The sequence below is a fragment of the Ctenopharyngodon idella genome, chromosome 1, assembly GCF_019924925.1.
Source record: "Ctenopharyngodon idella isolate HZGC_01 chromosome 1, HZGC01, whole genome shotgun sequence".
NCBI lineage: Eukaryota > Metazoa > Chordata > Actinopteri > Cypriniformes > Xenocyprididae > Ctenopharyngodon > Ctenopharyngodon idella.
Window position 1 is genome coordinate 40,524,091 of NC_067220.1, and position 17,075 is coordinate 40,541,165.

The 17,075-nt window shown below is 36.4% G+C and overlaps 2 long non-coding RNA genes across 2 annotated transcripts; both read left to right on the top strand.

Annotated features, from left to right (window-relative positions):
• The first annotated feature begins 52 nt into the window (after positions 1–52).
• LOC127512220 (uncharacterized) lies at positions 53–1,178 on the top strand. Its single transcript, XR_007930158.1, has 3 exons — positions 53–111; positions 382–533; positions 710–1,178. It is a non-coding gene; the product is annotated as an uncharacterized LOC127512220 (long non-coding RNA).
• A 17-nt stretch (positions 1,179–1,195) lies between these two features.
• On the top strand, positions 1,196–2,823 carry LOC127512216 (uncharacterized). The gene is made up of 4 exons (XR_007930157.1): positions 1,196–1,359; positions 1,594–1,655; positions 1,819–1,976; positions 2,202–2,823. It is a non-coding gene; the product is annotated as an uncharacterized LOC127512216 (long non-coding RNA).
• The last annotated feature ends 14,252 nt before the right edge of the window (positions 2,824–17,075 follow it).

Genomic DNA, 17,075 nt, shown 5'->3' on the forward strand with positions numbered 1-17,075 from the left:
TAATGTAATGTATTACATTGTATTATATTGTAACTCTCTGTATTTTTTACAGCTTAAAGCCATCTATATCAAGTATCCTTCCTTCATACATATCCTTGTCCTAGGATTCAGGTAAACACATCAAACATATCATTTTGAAATATTACTTATTTTATGTAGAAACTGTTGTTGAAACTCTGACAGAGATAGCAGGAAAGTGCAATAAACAAAATATTTAATGGTCAGATATGCATATTAGGAGGACATCCAATATGACAGTGTTTCTTGGCTTCACTGAGACAAGAAACACTGTCACACTGGCTGTGTGTGTGTGTGTGTGTGTGTGTGGTGTAAACATTCTTTGCACTAAAGCTTATTCTCATTGTGAAAATTTTAATCCAGGCCAGGATCAGTCATTACCACTACAGAACTAGCTTTCAACTCTTCACAGTCTGTGCCATCAGACCATGATATCGCAACTTCATTATTGAGTAACACAACAGCTGTCAAGGCCCTGAACATGAGTTCTAATACTGTCATGGTTAATGATAAAGGTAGGTCTGAAAACATCTGAAATCAAATTGTATTAAGAATCTTTTTATTTCTGTAAGACTGTAAATTTTATAACACAATTGATAACCTATTCTTTTTCAATGCACATACAAATATGTTTCTTTTGTCATGCTGAAATTAAGTTCCATCTAAACTGATATGCATATTCTAATTCCAGAATTTACAATAGTGACAACCTCTACTGCTCCAACAACAGAAACAACTGTAGTCACAACAACTCTTGTTGGAACATCCACCAGCAGTTTAGCAGTTACCACTACAGTGCAACCAACAGCTTCTTCATTGACCTCGACCACTCTCTCCTCAACAGTCTTTGACAGAACAACTATTAGTACATCTGAAATGTCTACAAGACCAACAACAGCATTCTCTGCCTTCATGAGTACAGCCAAAATGTCTACAAGACCAACAACAGCATTCTCAGCTCTCATGACAAATATCACAAGTGCAGCAATGTACACAGGACCAAAAACAACAACTTCAGTTTTTACTTCATTGACTCCCTCTTCAACTACATTTAAGACTACGACTGGTAGTACAACTAGAACATCAACAAAATCATTTGCCTCAACCATTAATACAACCACTGCCTCAACCACTAATACAACCACTGCCTCAACCACTAATACAACAACAACAAGACCCTCGACATCTTCCACAACTAAAGTGACTACAATTTCAACTACAAGATTTGTGCCCGTGTATCTAACAGACCTGGTGTTCCGTTCTTTTGACATATATATTGTTGAACTCAACGATTCAAACTCTCAGGCTTTCAAGACAAGGGCTCAGCTTGTCATAGCACAGGTGAGTTAAAATTCACTGGACAAGATTCACAGGAGGCAGACAGATTGTTAGGATTGTCGTTTGTTAGGATATTATTATTTTTTTTTTTAATTGATTAGTTTTCCATAAATAAATGACACTCTTTGTTTTTCCTTCATGAATAATAATATTCCTCTGGAAATCAATAGTTAATTTCATAAACAAAAAAAAAGTTAATTCTCATCATGGTTGACTGCCTGTTATTGTATGTTGCAGCTTGACCCAATCTACAGAGCCAGATATCCTTCCTTCATCAGAGTGATTGTCATAAGTTTCAGGTAAATACCCAATGCTGATTAATGTATGTGTGCTGTGTGTGTGTTATGGTGTTCTTAAAAAAAAAAAAAAAGAGAGAATGCCATATACAGTACTTATTATATAATGGTAATATGCTCATATTATGGAATCCTGTATGATATTCTTCTATACTGTATATTCCAGCCCAGGGTCAATCATCACAACAACACAACTAGTTTTCAACTCCACGGAAACTGTCCCATCAGTTGGAGAGATTTCAAACACCCTCTTGACAGCAGTAGGAACAGGAGTTGTCAATCCACTGAACATAATTCCTTCGTCAGTTTCAGTCAATGGTTCAGGTAAATTTGATTGCATTTCAAAACATCTCTTGCAAATGTGACAGATCTCAGGACCTGTGCATTGCACTTTTGCTCCTAGATCTTGTAGAATTTATAATTTTCTATAGCTCTAGTCTATACAGATATAACACACAAAACATACAGTACATTTGGAGTGGAATGAAACAAAGAAAGCCCTAATGCCTTACATTCTGTTTATCTAATTTGTTCATCTTTTTCTTACAGTTATTGCTACGACTGTAGCTGCTTTAACTACAGTGTCAAGTGGATTAAAAATTGAATTCAGTCTGCTCAAAACAACATGGCTCATTATTATGGCAAAAATATTAAGGCTTTTCCTATAGATCCTTTAACAATGAATCAACCAAGGATGCAATTTCAGCAAAGCATGCTCTAATGAATTATACTAGCAAATTATATTATTTACGTATGTGTATTATGCATTATTTACTGTTGTAGCAAAATCTTAAAATATGACAATGGCTATATAAATAGAAGCCTAAAATTGCATTGATTTTCAAGAGCACAATTTGTAAAGAGAAAAAATATTATATATTTATCAGAGGTTGTTGAGATTTATCCTATTTTGATATTGTTCCTCACAGTATTTTTATATGTAATACTTTTGTTCAGCTGTCTGCAGGTTAAAGACTCTTTATAGTTCTATTTTGTCTAGTATATGCCAACACTGCAATATCTCATATCTTTTAATAATCAAATAAACATATTTATTGAGTTCATATAATCCAAAATTGTTTTATATAAAACCACCAATTGTGTGAAATGAGAAAGAGATGAAAATGAAGAGATCATAAAAATATGAAGGATTTAAACACATACTTTTGTATGTGTTTGTTTACATCTAAAGAAATACATTTGTATATATCCACAATGAATGTAAAACATAGGCTTATTTAAAAAAAAATGTATAGTATAGTAAAGTATATATATTTATTTAAAATGTACAAGGTTTTATGTTAATTTAAATAAAGACTTGGTGTAACTTTAGCCTGTGCACAATTTCTTCCATTGCACTTCCATTTCTATATACAGTAAATGCCTGTGTCCAACATAGCCACCTGTAGCCATTCTGGTGTGCAAGGGATGTTTGCCATAAAGTCTTAATGACCAAAAGTACATTCGTTAACTTTGAGCACAGACCACGGCCACAATGGGAAGGATTTGCATGCAGGTATGATGTTCATTATTCATCAGGATCAGTGTCCAGATGTTTTATTAACAGATCATGTTAGTATTGTGTATTTACCTTGGTAACTATAGTCTCCGTAACCTTATCCCAAAATACCCCTTAATTTTCACTTTGTGTTATTTTCTATATTTTTGATGACTGGACATCACGCAAAAAAAAAAAAAAAAAAAATATATATATATATATGACATTTTGAAAATTATGAAATAAAAATATACCTTATGATTTATTTATTTGTAAACCTTTTTATTAAAAAAATCAGAATTACTGAGATATCACTGGTCGCGTCGGAGGACACATTCCAAGGTAGGAAGGCTTTGAATCCAATGTTAGCTTCACTTCCTGTCTCCTGAGATACCTTCATCTGATCAATTTTTGAATGCAGCATTAATTTCACTGCCTTTGAAATCCCACAATTCTATTCTTTCCTTTCTGTGACAGTTGAGCTAAGGGCCCATTTACACGACACCATTTTCAACTAAAAACGGAAAACTTTTTATGCGTTTTGGCCATTCATTTACAGGACAATGGCGTTTTGCTGGCCTGAAAAAGCAAACTTTTGAAAACGGGTTTCAAAGTGCAAGTTTTTGAAAACGGTCTCCATGTAAACAACAAAAACACGAATCTGTGAAAACGATGACGTCATGCACATGGGTATCACATGTTCAGTCTCTGGTGTTTCATCGCCATCTAATGGCCTGGCAGCAGAATACAGCATTTTTAGTCATTTTTACAGATTCATATGAATGGGGATCGTTTTGGCAATGTTATTGTCTGTACGCAGAAAACTCAAAGGAAAAACTCAGTTTTAAGCATATCATTGTCGTGTAAGGGGCCGTTCACATATCGCGTCTTTTGCACGCTCAAATTCGTTATTTCAAATGTAGGCGCATGGCAGACGCTCATAATGGAAGCGACGCGGTTGTGACACGCATGCGGTGCATTCTCCAGGCGCATTAAGATGAAAAAATACTCAACTTTTCAGAATGCCGCAAGCGCACCGTAGGTCATGTGACAAGAACCAACCGATCAACTTCGACCTTTCCTTAACAAAACATTGAAAGCTCAGCCGAACAGCTGATCATAGCTGTACAGGGTGGTTTTATATCTCATCTCCATAAATATATCTAGTAGTAAATCTAATGCAAGGGCTAGAAATCAATTTATCCTTTGCTGAAACTTCCTTGTCATCGTGGAGAGCGCAGTTCATGGTTGCATAGCAGCAACAGAAGCCACGGGAGCGAAAGCGCTTTGGAAAGAAGGAGAAAGCGCGCCACATATCGCGTTTTTAGACGCGATATGTAAACGGCCCTTAAACGTACCCTCAAAAATAAAGATGGCGTCTGAAAGTTGAAGTTGGCAGTCAGTTTGTGTGTAAATATATGTTTTTGATTTAGGCGTTCTACTTTTGATGTCATTTCTAGCAATAAATTAATATTGACGTAATTAAATATTTGCTTAATCATCACCAAAGCTCTCTCTATTTTGTTGTAGATAATTAAAGCGTTGCTGACTCAGAAGTCTGTCCGAAATCAGTTTCATCAGCTGCCTTCGTGCGCAAATGCTGCCTGCAATGTCATTGCCTAATAAAGGCAGCAAGGCAACAAGTCAGCTGCCTGAGCTTTCGGACTCAGACACAATAGTTAACAAATCCATTTTCATCAAAATAAGAATTAAGAGAAGCAGGTCCACGTGTCATGATAAATTTAAAGCTGCACTCAGTAATTTAGTAACTCAGTAAAATAAATACTATAGCTTTTTTTGAATTTTTGTATACTTCTCTTTTGTAAACCAAGCTATCCACAGCTAACAGAATCATACAGTGTGCTTCTAATATAAACTCTACTAGGCACTATCATACTGTGACTCAGGGCCGTCTCCAGAACAGACAGAATGGGGGGGCATTTCACTTTCATAGGGGGGCACACATTTTTATGATCCGAGAAACAGACTCAACAAAACAATATTTATGATTAATGAAATACACTATATTAACACCAAAACACAAGATAGTCCATCCTAATTTGACCAAACTACACCAAAAACTAGAGAATGACTCTGATTTTATTACATTTGGTGTAAATGGGGATCGATAGTGGATAATAATGTAGGCCTTGCGCTGTTGAGGCTCGTGCAGCTCATCTCGAGCAGAAATCGAAACAAACGAGAACAGCACACACAAAGAAACTCAGAAGGTGGTATTTTTTGACAGTTTAGTGTCCCCATCACTATACTGGGGCATTAGGACCCACACAGACTACAGGGTGAGCACCCCCTGCTGGCTATACATGTGGTAAAAATTCAAAATGTGGAGTTTTTATATTTATAACATATGATACAGTTAAGCAACATCACACTACCAAGAGTGCTGTCCTCTCCATTACGTTACCATCACGATTGAAAATGCGACACTGATTTCACGACAGTTAAATAAACAGTAGTTAATATTAAGCCACTTACATAAGACGAAATATTGACTGTTTTTGTTCTATTTCAGAAACAGTTCCAAACAAAGATCACAGCAGAACCATAGCGCACGTACTTCACAGCAACACCCAGCCGTCTTTCTTTACTGAATGATTCAGAGTTTTGAACGAATCGGTTGAATCAAAGATTCAATGACCCATTCATAAACTGCCTCATTCTTGAATGAATCGGCCGTTTGAACGAATCGTTTGAATGAATGACTCAATGACTCAATCATTAAGGCGGTCAAATGCCGCCACCTACTGGCGTTTTAGTTTCATGTTTAAAAGTCATTTTCTCCCCAATATTTCTTAATTGTATTTAAATACAGTATTTAAATACAGTCCTGCAGTTGTAGCATATTGATGTGCAACAAAGACTTGTAGGCTACTCACCATTAAAATAGTTGAAGGTGACGGGTCTCAAGTAATAGTCATTTATAAATATAGCCTAATTGTGTTTCAAGTTCCGTTTTGTGTAATAATGCGTTAACTATGAATTTTCTGATCATAGGCGGAGGGTGAACCAACTCCAGGGTAAAGAGATGATTCCCATTTAAAAACACATTTAAATAGATTTCCTTGAAATAGTTTCAAGTTACTTGCTACTGCACAACCTACATGTCCAAGCATAAACACTGCTGATAATTTATTTGTTAATAAAGCGTCTACGTTCACAAACCACTGTTAATTTTAACAGATTACGCACGCGGGATTTGGCAGAAAGCGCGCAAAGGGCGCTCCCTAAATCTCACTCATTTTAGTTCATCGCGATCTCGGATAATGTGTTATTTAAAGATACCGTTGTAGAGATATGTAAGGATATGTAAATATGGATATGTAAGGATATGTAAATTACTCTCAGCTATGATAAACCAGCGCAAAAGTAGTTTAGATGCAGCAAAAGTTGCAATCTTATAAATTTTTAATCTGAAGATCTGAAGATACTGCAAAGCAAATTGCCAGTAAGCTTATGCTTCTCAACAGAGAGCATAAGATTAGCGCTTTATTTTTTACTTATCTCTGTTACATTTAGCAGTACTATAACTTGTTTTGCTATTGTACAGAAGGCGATGTTTTTATAAAAGTACATAGTACATAGTATATATTAACAGTATACAGACCCACGTCTTTATGCATGCATTCTGAGATCTTATGCTCTTTGTTATCTGTTTTCATTCATTCATTTGAATGGAGAAAGAAGATTCAACTTGCATAACAGTTTTGCAGGTTGTTTTTTCTTGACTGAAATAAAGACTGTGTTTAACATTAAGTAGGGTTACATTTATCTTTAAGGCTTTAGGAGGTCTTTCTTGTGTTCTAATTACAAAGCATTTCTTTCATGATCAGTCTTATTTTTGAAAGAGCGAGTCTTGGGTCACTGCCTGAGGGATTCTACTATTCTGGCTTCTTCCACCTTCACACCTTCTGTATTATTCTAGGTGCTGACAGAGTTCTTTATAAAATGATTCACACAGAATTTAGCCTACAATGAATGGTAAATAATACACCCACATTTTCAGAGTGTCACCATGAAAGGAATGTCACATGGTCACATTCTTTGCTGTTGAACATTGCACAACCTACAATGTTTACAGCCCCAGATAATTATAGGATCTCTCTTTTATCCCTCTGTGAAGACAGGTTTCTTATGTTTTGGGCTTCAAAGTGAGAATCTTTAATTTTTTGTCCTGTAATGTGGTACCTTCAAGTCTTTTCCAAAGGTGTTTTTATTATATTTTTGTAAATGATGCTATAAAGCTGAACTGACAAAAGTAATTACTATATGATGGCACTGAATTGTGATCAGCCTAAGCAGTTAAATAACAACAAGTTTTTAAGTTTTTTTTTTTTTTTTACAAGGTTTATTTTCTTTGTATACCTGCCTGCAGTACAAAACTTAAAATGATAGTTCACCCAAAATTACTACAGGTGCCTATGTCAATAATACCTTAAAGAGTTTGTCCACCAGTAGTATTTTAAAGTCAAATCAAGTCTGCCCTCTGCTGGCCAAATACAAGCTCGTCTTTAAAAAAAAAAAAAAAAAAAGTTTTTTGAGGTCAGAGAGCAACTGAGACACACAAGTACATCTCAAAGAACTTGCTATTCCATGACCTGTCACAAGACTTTATAATTACCAGCAGCCATATAACCCTGTAGCCCAAGACTGGTTGCCTACTGAAGCTAAGCAGGGCTGAGCCTGGTTAGTACCTGGATGGGAGGCCTCCTGGGAAAACTAGGCTGCTGCTGGAAGAGGTGTTAGTGAGGCCAAGAGGGGGTGCTGACACTGTAGTCTGTGTGGGTCCTAATGCCCCAGTATAGTGATGGGGACACTGTCAAAAAAGCACCATCCTTCGGATGAGACGTTAAACCGTGGTCCTGACTCTCTGTGGCCGTTAAAAATCCCAGGATGTCCTTCGAAAAGAGTAGGGGTGTAACCCCGGCATCCTGGCCAAATTTGCCCAATGGCCTCTGTCCATTATCATGGCCTCCTAATCATCCCCATTCACTGATTGGCTTCATCACTCTGTCTCCTTTCCACCAATAAGCTGGTGTGTGGTGGGCGCTCTGGCGCAATATGGATGCTGCACATTAGTGGTGGTTGAGGAGATTCCCCCTTCCATATATAAGACGCTATATAAATGTAATGAATTATTATTATTATTATTATTATTATTATTAATTCCCATTATGCTCAATACAGTGTCCTAGATAACTAGCGTTTCATAAAGTACCCAATGCTTAAAGGATTAGTTCACCTTCAAATGAAAATTATCCCAAGCTTTACTCACCCTCAAGCCAGGTGTATATGACTTTCTTCTTTCTGATGAACACAATCGAAGTTATAGTAATAAATATCCTGACGCATCTGAGATTTATAATGACAGTGAGCGAGACCAATAAATATGAGCTGAAGAAAGTGCCTCCATCCATCATAAACATACTCCACACGGCTCTGGGGAGTTAATAAAGGCCAAAGCAAAGCGATGCACTTGTGTAAAAAAATATTAATATTTAACAATTTATAAAGTAAAATATCTAGCTTCTGCCAGACCGCCTTCCGTATTCAACTTACAAAGTGTAAAACTCTCGCAGTTCAAAATGCTTACGCTACATCCTATGCCTTCCCTATTCAACTTACAGAAAAAGCTTAACTGACGTGACGCAAGTTCCGTTTTTTTGTAATTTGAATACGGAAGGCGGTCTGGCAGAAGCTAGATATTTTACTTCATAACTATGAAGAAGGCCTTTATTAACATCATAAACATACTCCGTTTGGAGTATGTTTATGATGGATGGATGTGGATGGAGACACTTTCTTCAGCTCATACTTGTTGGTCCCATTCACTGCCATTATAAGGCTCAGATGTGTCAGGATATTTATTAATATTTCTCCGATTGTGTTCATCAGAAAGAAGAAAGTCATATACACCTAGAATGGCTTGAGGGTGAGTAAAGCTTGGGGTAATTTTCATTTGAAAGTGAACTAATTCTTTAAGTTTAACTAAAGATATCTTTTATGGAAATTGACTCAATTAAAAAGTATCGAAAGTGCATGGCATAAATAATAACACAGCTGATTACAGCCCTAGCAATTAGACATGCATCACTATTAAAAATGTTTTAGAGTGATATGAACAAACCTGCACAGTTTTGTGCTAAAGATATGAATGATACGTCAAAACACCTAACTTGTCAAATGGAGGTGTGCTATTTATTAATTGAAAAGTTGAAATACAATAAATGGGCATCATTTAAAGTTAGCCTACACTATGTAACTTTTTTGTTAAAAATTTACAAAATTGATATAATGAGCGAGTACATCATGAATTCATCTTCCAAACTGTGTATAATGAGTGTTTATTTTAGACTGAGCGGGACACCAACCACTGCGGAGTAGCCCAGCACCTGCATGACTCGTCAAATACATAAACAGAGAGAAGTAGCTCTGGCTACAGTGTTCTTCCACAAGATACATGCAGTTTTGTTAATTAACCACTAGAGCGCCAAAAGTTACATAGTGTACCTGTAAGGAGGGATGCAATATCTATATAGAGGCCAGAATAATTCAGAGGCTTGGAGGGTGGACTCTTCTGATTCAGACCCTGTATTTAACAATCCTGGTAACCTTTATAACAACCCTAGTAAGCAATCCACTTAAAACCACTGAGAGGCAACTGCATAGCAATGCCCTGACAACCATCCCATAAGTCTCCAAGTGTAGGTATCTGCAGGTTGGAGTAATGGGCGTGACGAAAGGTTGGGGTGTGGAGAAAGATCTCTATCACTGGTCACGAAAGCTTTCTGTCAGGGTGTGGGGTAGGGCAGGGGTTAGTACGCCTCCTTTCAGCACGTCTATTACTCCAGCCTGCAGCTATTCCTGTCTCACAGTTTTTTATTCCAAGTTCAACTGCATTATGCAAGTTTGCCAGCAGACAGTGTTTTTGTTCCTTGAATCTCTGCAGGTATGTCATTCAAAATCTTATCTGCAGTCATCCTGTTTGGTCGGTCGAGCATGTACGTGTGTTTGGCGTGGAACAAAACAGGAAAGTTGAAGTTGATCGAAAGATTTTTGAGACGCTGAAAATACAAGTATCCTGATAATCAAATTTGATATTCTTCTTATTGTACTAATTTGATTTTCCTGAAGGGAATATAGCGGTTTTGCAAGGAAAACCAATTGTGATGAAATGTTTGAATCCAGGAATGGGGAAGAAAGTTAGAAAGTGGAAATTTAATCTGATATTCTTTATTGTGGGATTTCAATACAGTTCTGCATTGCTACTGTAATAAATATTCATGAATTACTGCAAGATTGAGAAAGAGAAAATCTCAGTATATTGGACTCTGGCTGCTATAGATGAAAGAAAATAAAGTTTACACTATTCAAAAAAACAACAATAACAATAACCCAACAACAATAACATCAAAATTAGTTTCCCATGAATTATATATAGGCAGATGACGATCTTTTTTTAAGGATCCTACGTCAAGTGATCAAGATTACTAACATGTGAGATCAAAACAGGCCAAAACAAAAGACACCAGGTTTACCTAAGCATTCCTTACATTCTGACACATAGTTTCACTGGCTTCCTTGACGTTTCTCGAAACGTTTTTTCCTCAATCATTTCTTTTAGAAGCGTCACTGGCCCAGTGCTCAAAACTCATAGTGCTGAGACACGCATATTTTTTTAGTAGCCTATAAACCTGGTATATTTCCTATACAGGTTAATTTAATTAACTGCTTTTAAGGAATATATGACATAAAACGTCAATGATCCACAATGTCTTTTATAGCCTATGGTATAGAGAAAAATGTTCTCATAAAGGTAAAAATACACCTGGAAATCAAATCAGTGGACCTTCTGACATTGGAACTCACTATCGTTTAACGTGTCCTTTTTCTTAATAAGTAGTCCTAATGTTTATCTAATTCATTTGCAATTGTGACTACAGCCTATGTGGTTTTTATTATATTAAAATCATTATAGGGATATTTTAAAAAAATTCAGTGAGTTTACAGTTTCTCAAGATTAGATTTATACTTTATCAACGAGATGACTTCTTGAAATGTGTTGCTTGGTGATAATAGGAAAACAAACTGTTTATAGTTTGAAAAACAAATAAAAAATTATTTCATGAAATGACATTTGTTGAATTGAAGTGGTGAGATGCCATAGTAAGTAGCTGTAAGTGGGCTACAATAAAAACATAATTACAGTCATTTTATTTTAAGTGCCATCTTTTATAATCTCAAGAGAAGTTGTTGTCATTCTTCTCATTACAATCAAGTCTAACGCATGAATCCTTGGGTGTGGTGCATGTACAGGTGAACACCCATAACTTCCTGAAACAATGATGCTTGTGCACTTGGTAATCAAAAATGATGTTGTATAATGTCTTCATAAACAAATCTATGCAACTGAGAATGTAAATAATAATAATAACAATTAGATGCGCATTTAAAATGACATGGTGCCACCATTAACTTGATAGTCTGAACGGATGATGATCCAGTCTAGATACAGAGAAATTGTAGGAATAAAATCCACATTGGGTAACTTTTGTCATGTAATTGTATAGAGAAGATTTCAAATAATCAGTGGATTTTGGATGACAGTAAATGAATTGATCGTTCACCAGCAAAATGTAATTTTCTATTTTTTTCCACTAATATTCATGCAGTAATAACGAAATATTCAGAGACTTTTTCTTAAACCAAATAGTTTATTAAGTGTTAAGAAATTGCTCTGTCCCACAAATTTTGGCCAGATTTAAAATATTTCTCGACTGAAATGAAATGAAAACAGTGAGATAACCATGATATGTGAATGACATAAATCTATAAATTAAAAATGTGAAACAATATGGATTTGTAAAATTATTTAACAGTTTCTATAAATAAGCCTGGCTATAATTCATTGTTGCGCAGACTAGCCACTATACAAAAGATTAAAAAAAAAACCTGTCACGGTGTCTGCCAAGAGACATTCCATATAGCTTACCTGTGAATATGAGTGAAGTAAAAAAAGCACACTCAGGACGTCATTAAGTGCTATATAAGAGGAAGCGCCACAGGTGATTCAGGAGAAGAGAAAAGCTGGAGTACCTACTTAAAGACACTGTGGCAACAGCGGATTACTATAGGTGTTCATCATAAAAATAATCTGCTCAAGGACTGGTAAGGATATTTTATTACACTAAACATATTTGTGTTAATTATATTCATATTATAAAGTAATATTTCATTGCGGAAAAAAAAAAAAAAAACCCAGACACAATAAAAATGAAAGCATTAGGTTACTATATGTTAATGGCATATGGAACTTTTTTTTTTTTTGTCTGACAGAGATTGCAGTAGTAGTGTGTAAGTTAAATGTATTTTGTTTGAAAAGTATCTGGTCAGAATATTAAAGCAGTCACAGGAAATTGCAGTATGATATTCTGTTAACAAAGTAATCTTAATTTATCTTGATATTGATTAGAATGCATTATCTATGGGACATGCCCATTATCAGGCCTCCATTTGTTTAATTAATCATTTTCTTTTTAATATCAAGGCGTTACAATAACAGAATATTTTAGATTGGATGTAGATTAATCAGATGGAATTCAATTTTCAATTTTTGTTCAATTTTGTATTATAAATAGAAGTTAAAAACTAATCATGATGTCAAGATGTATGGTATATATATATATATATATATATATATATATATATATATATAATTTATTTATTTTTTTTTTTTTTATCTGACAATTCTGAGATTATTTAAACTCGGAATTTGAGAAATAAAGTCAGAATTGTGAGATAAAAAGTCACAATATATAGAGAAAAAACTGTGTCAAAATTCAGAAATCTTTGGAAGATGTCACTGAACAATTATTTAACAACAGCAAAAGTAAATTTCTTACTTAAGTTAATTTTTCATCTATATTTTTGTGTTTATTTAAAATGAGACAAATCTAATATTATTATAATCTCCAATCTGTTTTTTAGCAGTTTAGATTAACAGTTAAGCAGTTAATGCTTCACCATTAGCAGAAGGCACTAACCAGGTTTAAATTCCAGTGTCGCAGACAGGGTTTGTTGTAACACTGCATTACAATGTGCCACGCTACTAGAACTATGCTATTCTATACAGTTACTTATATAATTGACATAATTAACTTTTATGAATATCAGTTGAGAAACCATGGGGGAAAAAAAGGTGAATAAAGAGAGTAAGAACCTGAACATTCATAAAATAAATTTGTACAGGCTTGTCTATTTATCTCCTATTCTGTGAGAGCTGTGAGTGGAGAGAGGGGAGTGTTTTGTTCAGCTTGGTGTTTTTTGAATGTCTGAATTTGTTTCTTCATCTGTTTGCCTGTATTGTTTTGACCTAGGCTGTTTTGCAGTGTGTTCATTGTGAAACTACAAAATTATTTAAATTTGAATATCTTAAAAAAAAAAAAAAATTATTATTATTTTATATGAAAAAATAATTGTCTTTTATTGACAAAATATTTTAGTTTGTCATGTATATTTTTTGATTAGATCAGATAACATATTAAGCTGTCATATGGTTACAATGTGCCCCATCTCATGTTACAATGTGCACCACCTATGGGGCATGTTGTCACATTTCACTTCCCTTCTTTCAGGGAAAATAAAGAAGAAAAAAAAGTATGCACTGTATTGATGAAACAAAGCCACATATTTGACATGTGTGAAATTAATGTGGAACAAAAGAAATTCTCTGAACCCTAAGTAGATTTACACAAACTGAGAAAGTCAAAAAGCATTAGGTTGTGCCCTGCTCTCCCCTATGTCACATTGATTTGAATAGGATAATCTTGTACCATAGTGATAGTAAAAAATTATGATGAAAATTGTTATCAACAACATAAAATGCATTAAACATTATATTATGTCTGGGTTTTCAAAAGTGGGGATTGTGAAGAAACTGCAGGGGGTTCGTAAGTTGATGAAAATGTAATTATTTATCAAAAAAAAAAAAAAAAGAAGAATTATTGAAAATCCAATGAATTATGAATAATTGACTGCCATTTTGTAAATAATAAGTAATAATGTAATCAATAAAAAATGTAACTGTAGTCTGAGTATTTTAAACCGTAATATAATCTAATGACAAGTATTTCTTTTTTGGAACCTGATTACACAATCCAGATTACATATAATCAGTTACTACCCAGCACTGTATATATACATGTATGTGTGTGTGTGTGTGTGTGTGTATATATAAATTTTGTGGATTTTGCTTATTTTGCAGACTTTTATTATCAACACTGGACTCTTCCCAGAATGGAGAGAAAAGCTTTGATTATCATTTGTATTTTTATTGGTAGGTGAATCTAATTATACATAGAAAAAACAATAATATTTCTTCAATTCACTTGTATGTAAAATATACATGTGCAAAACATGAAATATGAACTTTAAAAGTACACTTATTTTCTTTTCTCTAGCAACAGTTCAAAATGCAACAACTCAGACCACAACAGATTCAACATCATCAACATCATCTGTTAGTACAGCCGACACATCTACAACAATGTCATCAGCAGTCACAACAACTCTTGCTGAAACATCCACCAGTACTACAGTTACCACAATACCACCACAAACAACTGCTGAATCCTCCACAACACCTACAGCTACAACAACAGTGCCCTCAACAACCACAACAGTTCTTGCTGAAACATCAACCACTATAGCAGTAGAAACCACGACAGCACCACAAACTACAGTTACAACAGCTGAATCCTCCACAACACCTACAACAACAGCAGTGTCCTCAGCGACCACTACAGTTCCTGCTGAAACATCCACCACAACAGCAGGAGAATCCACAACAGCAGCACAAACAACTGTTACATCAGCTGAATCCACCACAACACCTACAACAACAATAGTGTCCTCAGCGACCACTACAGTTCCTGCTGAAACATCCACCACAACAGCAGGAGAAACCACAACAGCAGCACAAACAACTGTTACAACAGCTGAATCCACCACAACACCTACAACAACAATAGTGTCCTCAGCGACCACTACAGTTCCTGCTGAAACATCCACCACAACAGCAGGAGAAACCACAACAGCATCACAAACAACTGTTACATCAGCTGAATCCACCACAACACCTACAACAACAATAGTGTCCTCAGCGACCACTACAGTTCCTGCTGAAACATCCACCACAACAGCAGGAGAAACCACAACAGCAGCACAAACAACTGTTACAACAGCTGAATCCACCACAACACCTACAACAACAACAGTGTCCTCAGAGACCACTACAGTTCCTGCTGAAACATCCACCACTACAGCAGGAGAAACCACAACAGCATCACAAACAACTGTTACAACAGCTGAATCCACCACAACACCTACAACAGTGTCCTTAGCGACCACTACAGTTCCTGCTGAAACATCCACTACAACAGCAGGAGAAATCACGACATCATCGCAAACAACTGTTACTACAGCTGAATTGTCCACAACACCTACAACAACAACAGTGTCCTCAGCGACCACTACAGTTCCTGCTGAAACATCTACCACTACAGCAGGAGAAACCACAACATCACCACAAACTACTGTTACAACAGCTGAATCCTCCACAACACCTACAACAACAGCAGTGTCTTCAGCGACCACTACAGTTCCTGCTGAAACATCCACCACTACAGCAGGAGAAACCACAACAGTGCCACAAACTACAGTTACAACAGCTGAATCCTCCACAAAACCTACAACAACAGTGTCCTCAGTGACCACTACAGTTCCTGCTGAAACATCCACTGCTACAGCAGGAGAAACCACAACAGCACCACAAACAACTGTTACAACAGCTGAATCCTCCACAACACCTACAACAACAGCAGTGTCTTCAGCGACCATTACAGTTCCTGCTGAAACATCCACCACAACAGCAGGAGAAACCACGACAGCACCACAAACTACTGTTACAACAGCTGAATCCTCCACAACACCTACAACAACAGCAGTGTCTTCAGCGACCACTACAGTTCCTGCTGAAACATCCACCACAACAGCAGGAGAAACCACAACAGCACCACAAACTACTGTTACAACAGCTGAATCCTCCACAACACCTACAACAACAGTGTCCTCAGCGACCACTACAGTTCCTGCTGAAACATCCACTACTACAGCAGGAGAAACCACGACATCATCGCAAACAACTGTTACTACAGCTGAATCCACCACAACACCTACAACAACAACAGTGTCCTCAGCGACCACTACAGTTCCTGCTGAAACATCTACCACTACAGCAGGAGAAACCACAACATCACCACAAACAACAGTTACAACAGCTGAATCCTCCACAACACCTACAACAACAGCAGTGTCTTCAGCGACCATTACAGTTCCTGCTGAAACATCCACCACAACAGCAGGAGAAACCACAACAGCACCACAAACTACTGTTACAACAGCTGAATCCTCCACAACACCTACAACAACAGTGTCCTCAGCGACCACTACAGTTCCTGCTGAAACATCCACCACTACAGCAGGAGAAACCACGACAACATCACAAACAACTGTTTCAACAGCTGAATCCACCACAACACCTACAACAACAACAGTGTCTTCAGCGACCACTACAGTTCCTGCTGAAACATCCACCACAACAGCAGGAGAAACCACAACAGCACCACAAACAACTGTTTCAACAGCTGAATCCACCACAACACCTACAACAACATCAGTGTCCTCAGCAACCACTACAGCTTCTGCTGAAACATCCACCACTACAGCAGGAGAAACCACGACAGCAGCACAAACTACTGTTACAACAGCTGAATCCTCCACAACACCTACAACAACAGTAGTGTCCTCAGCAACCACTACAGCTTCTGCTGAAACATCCACCACTACAG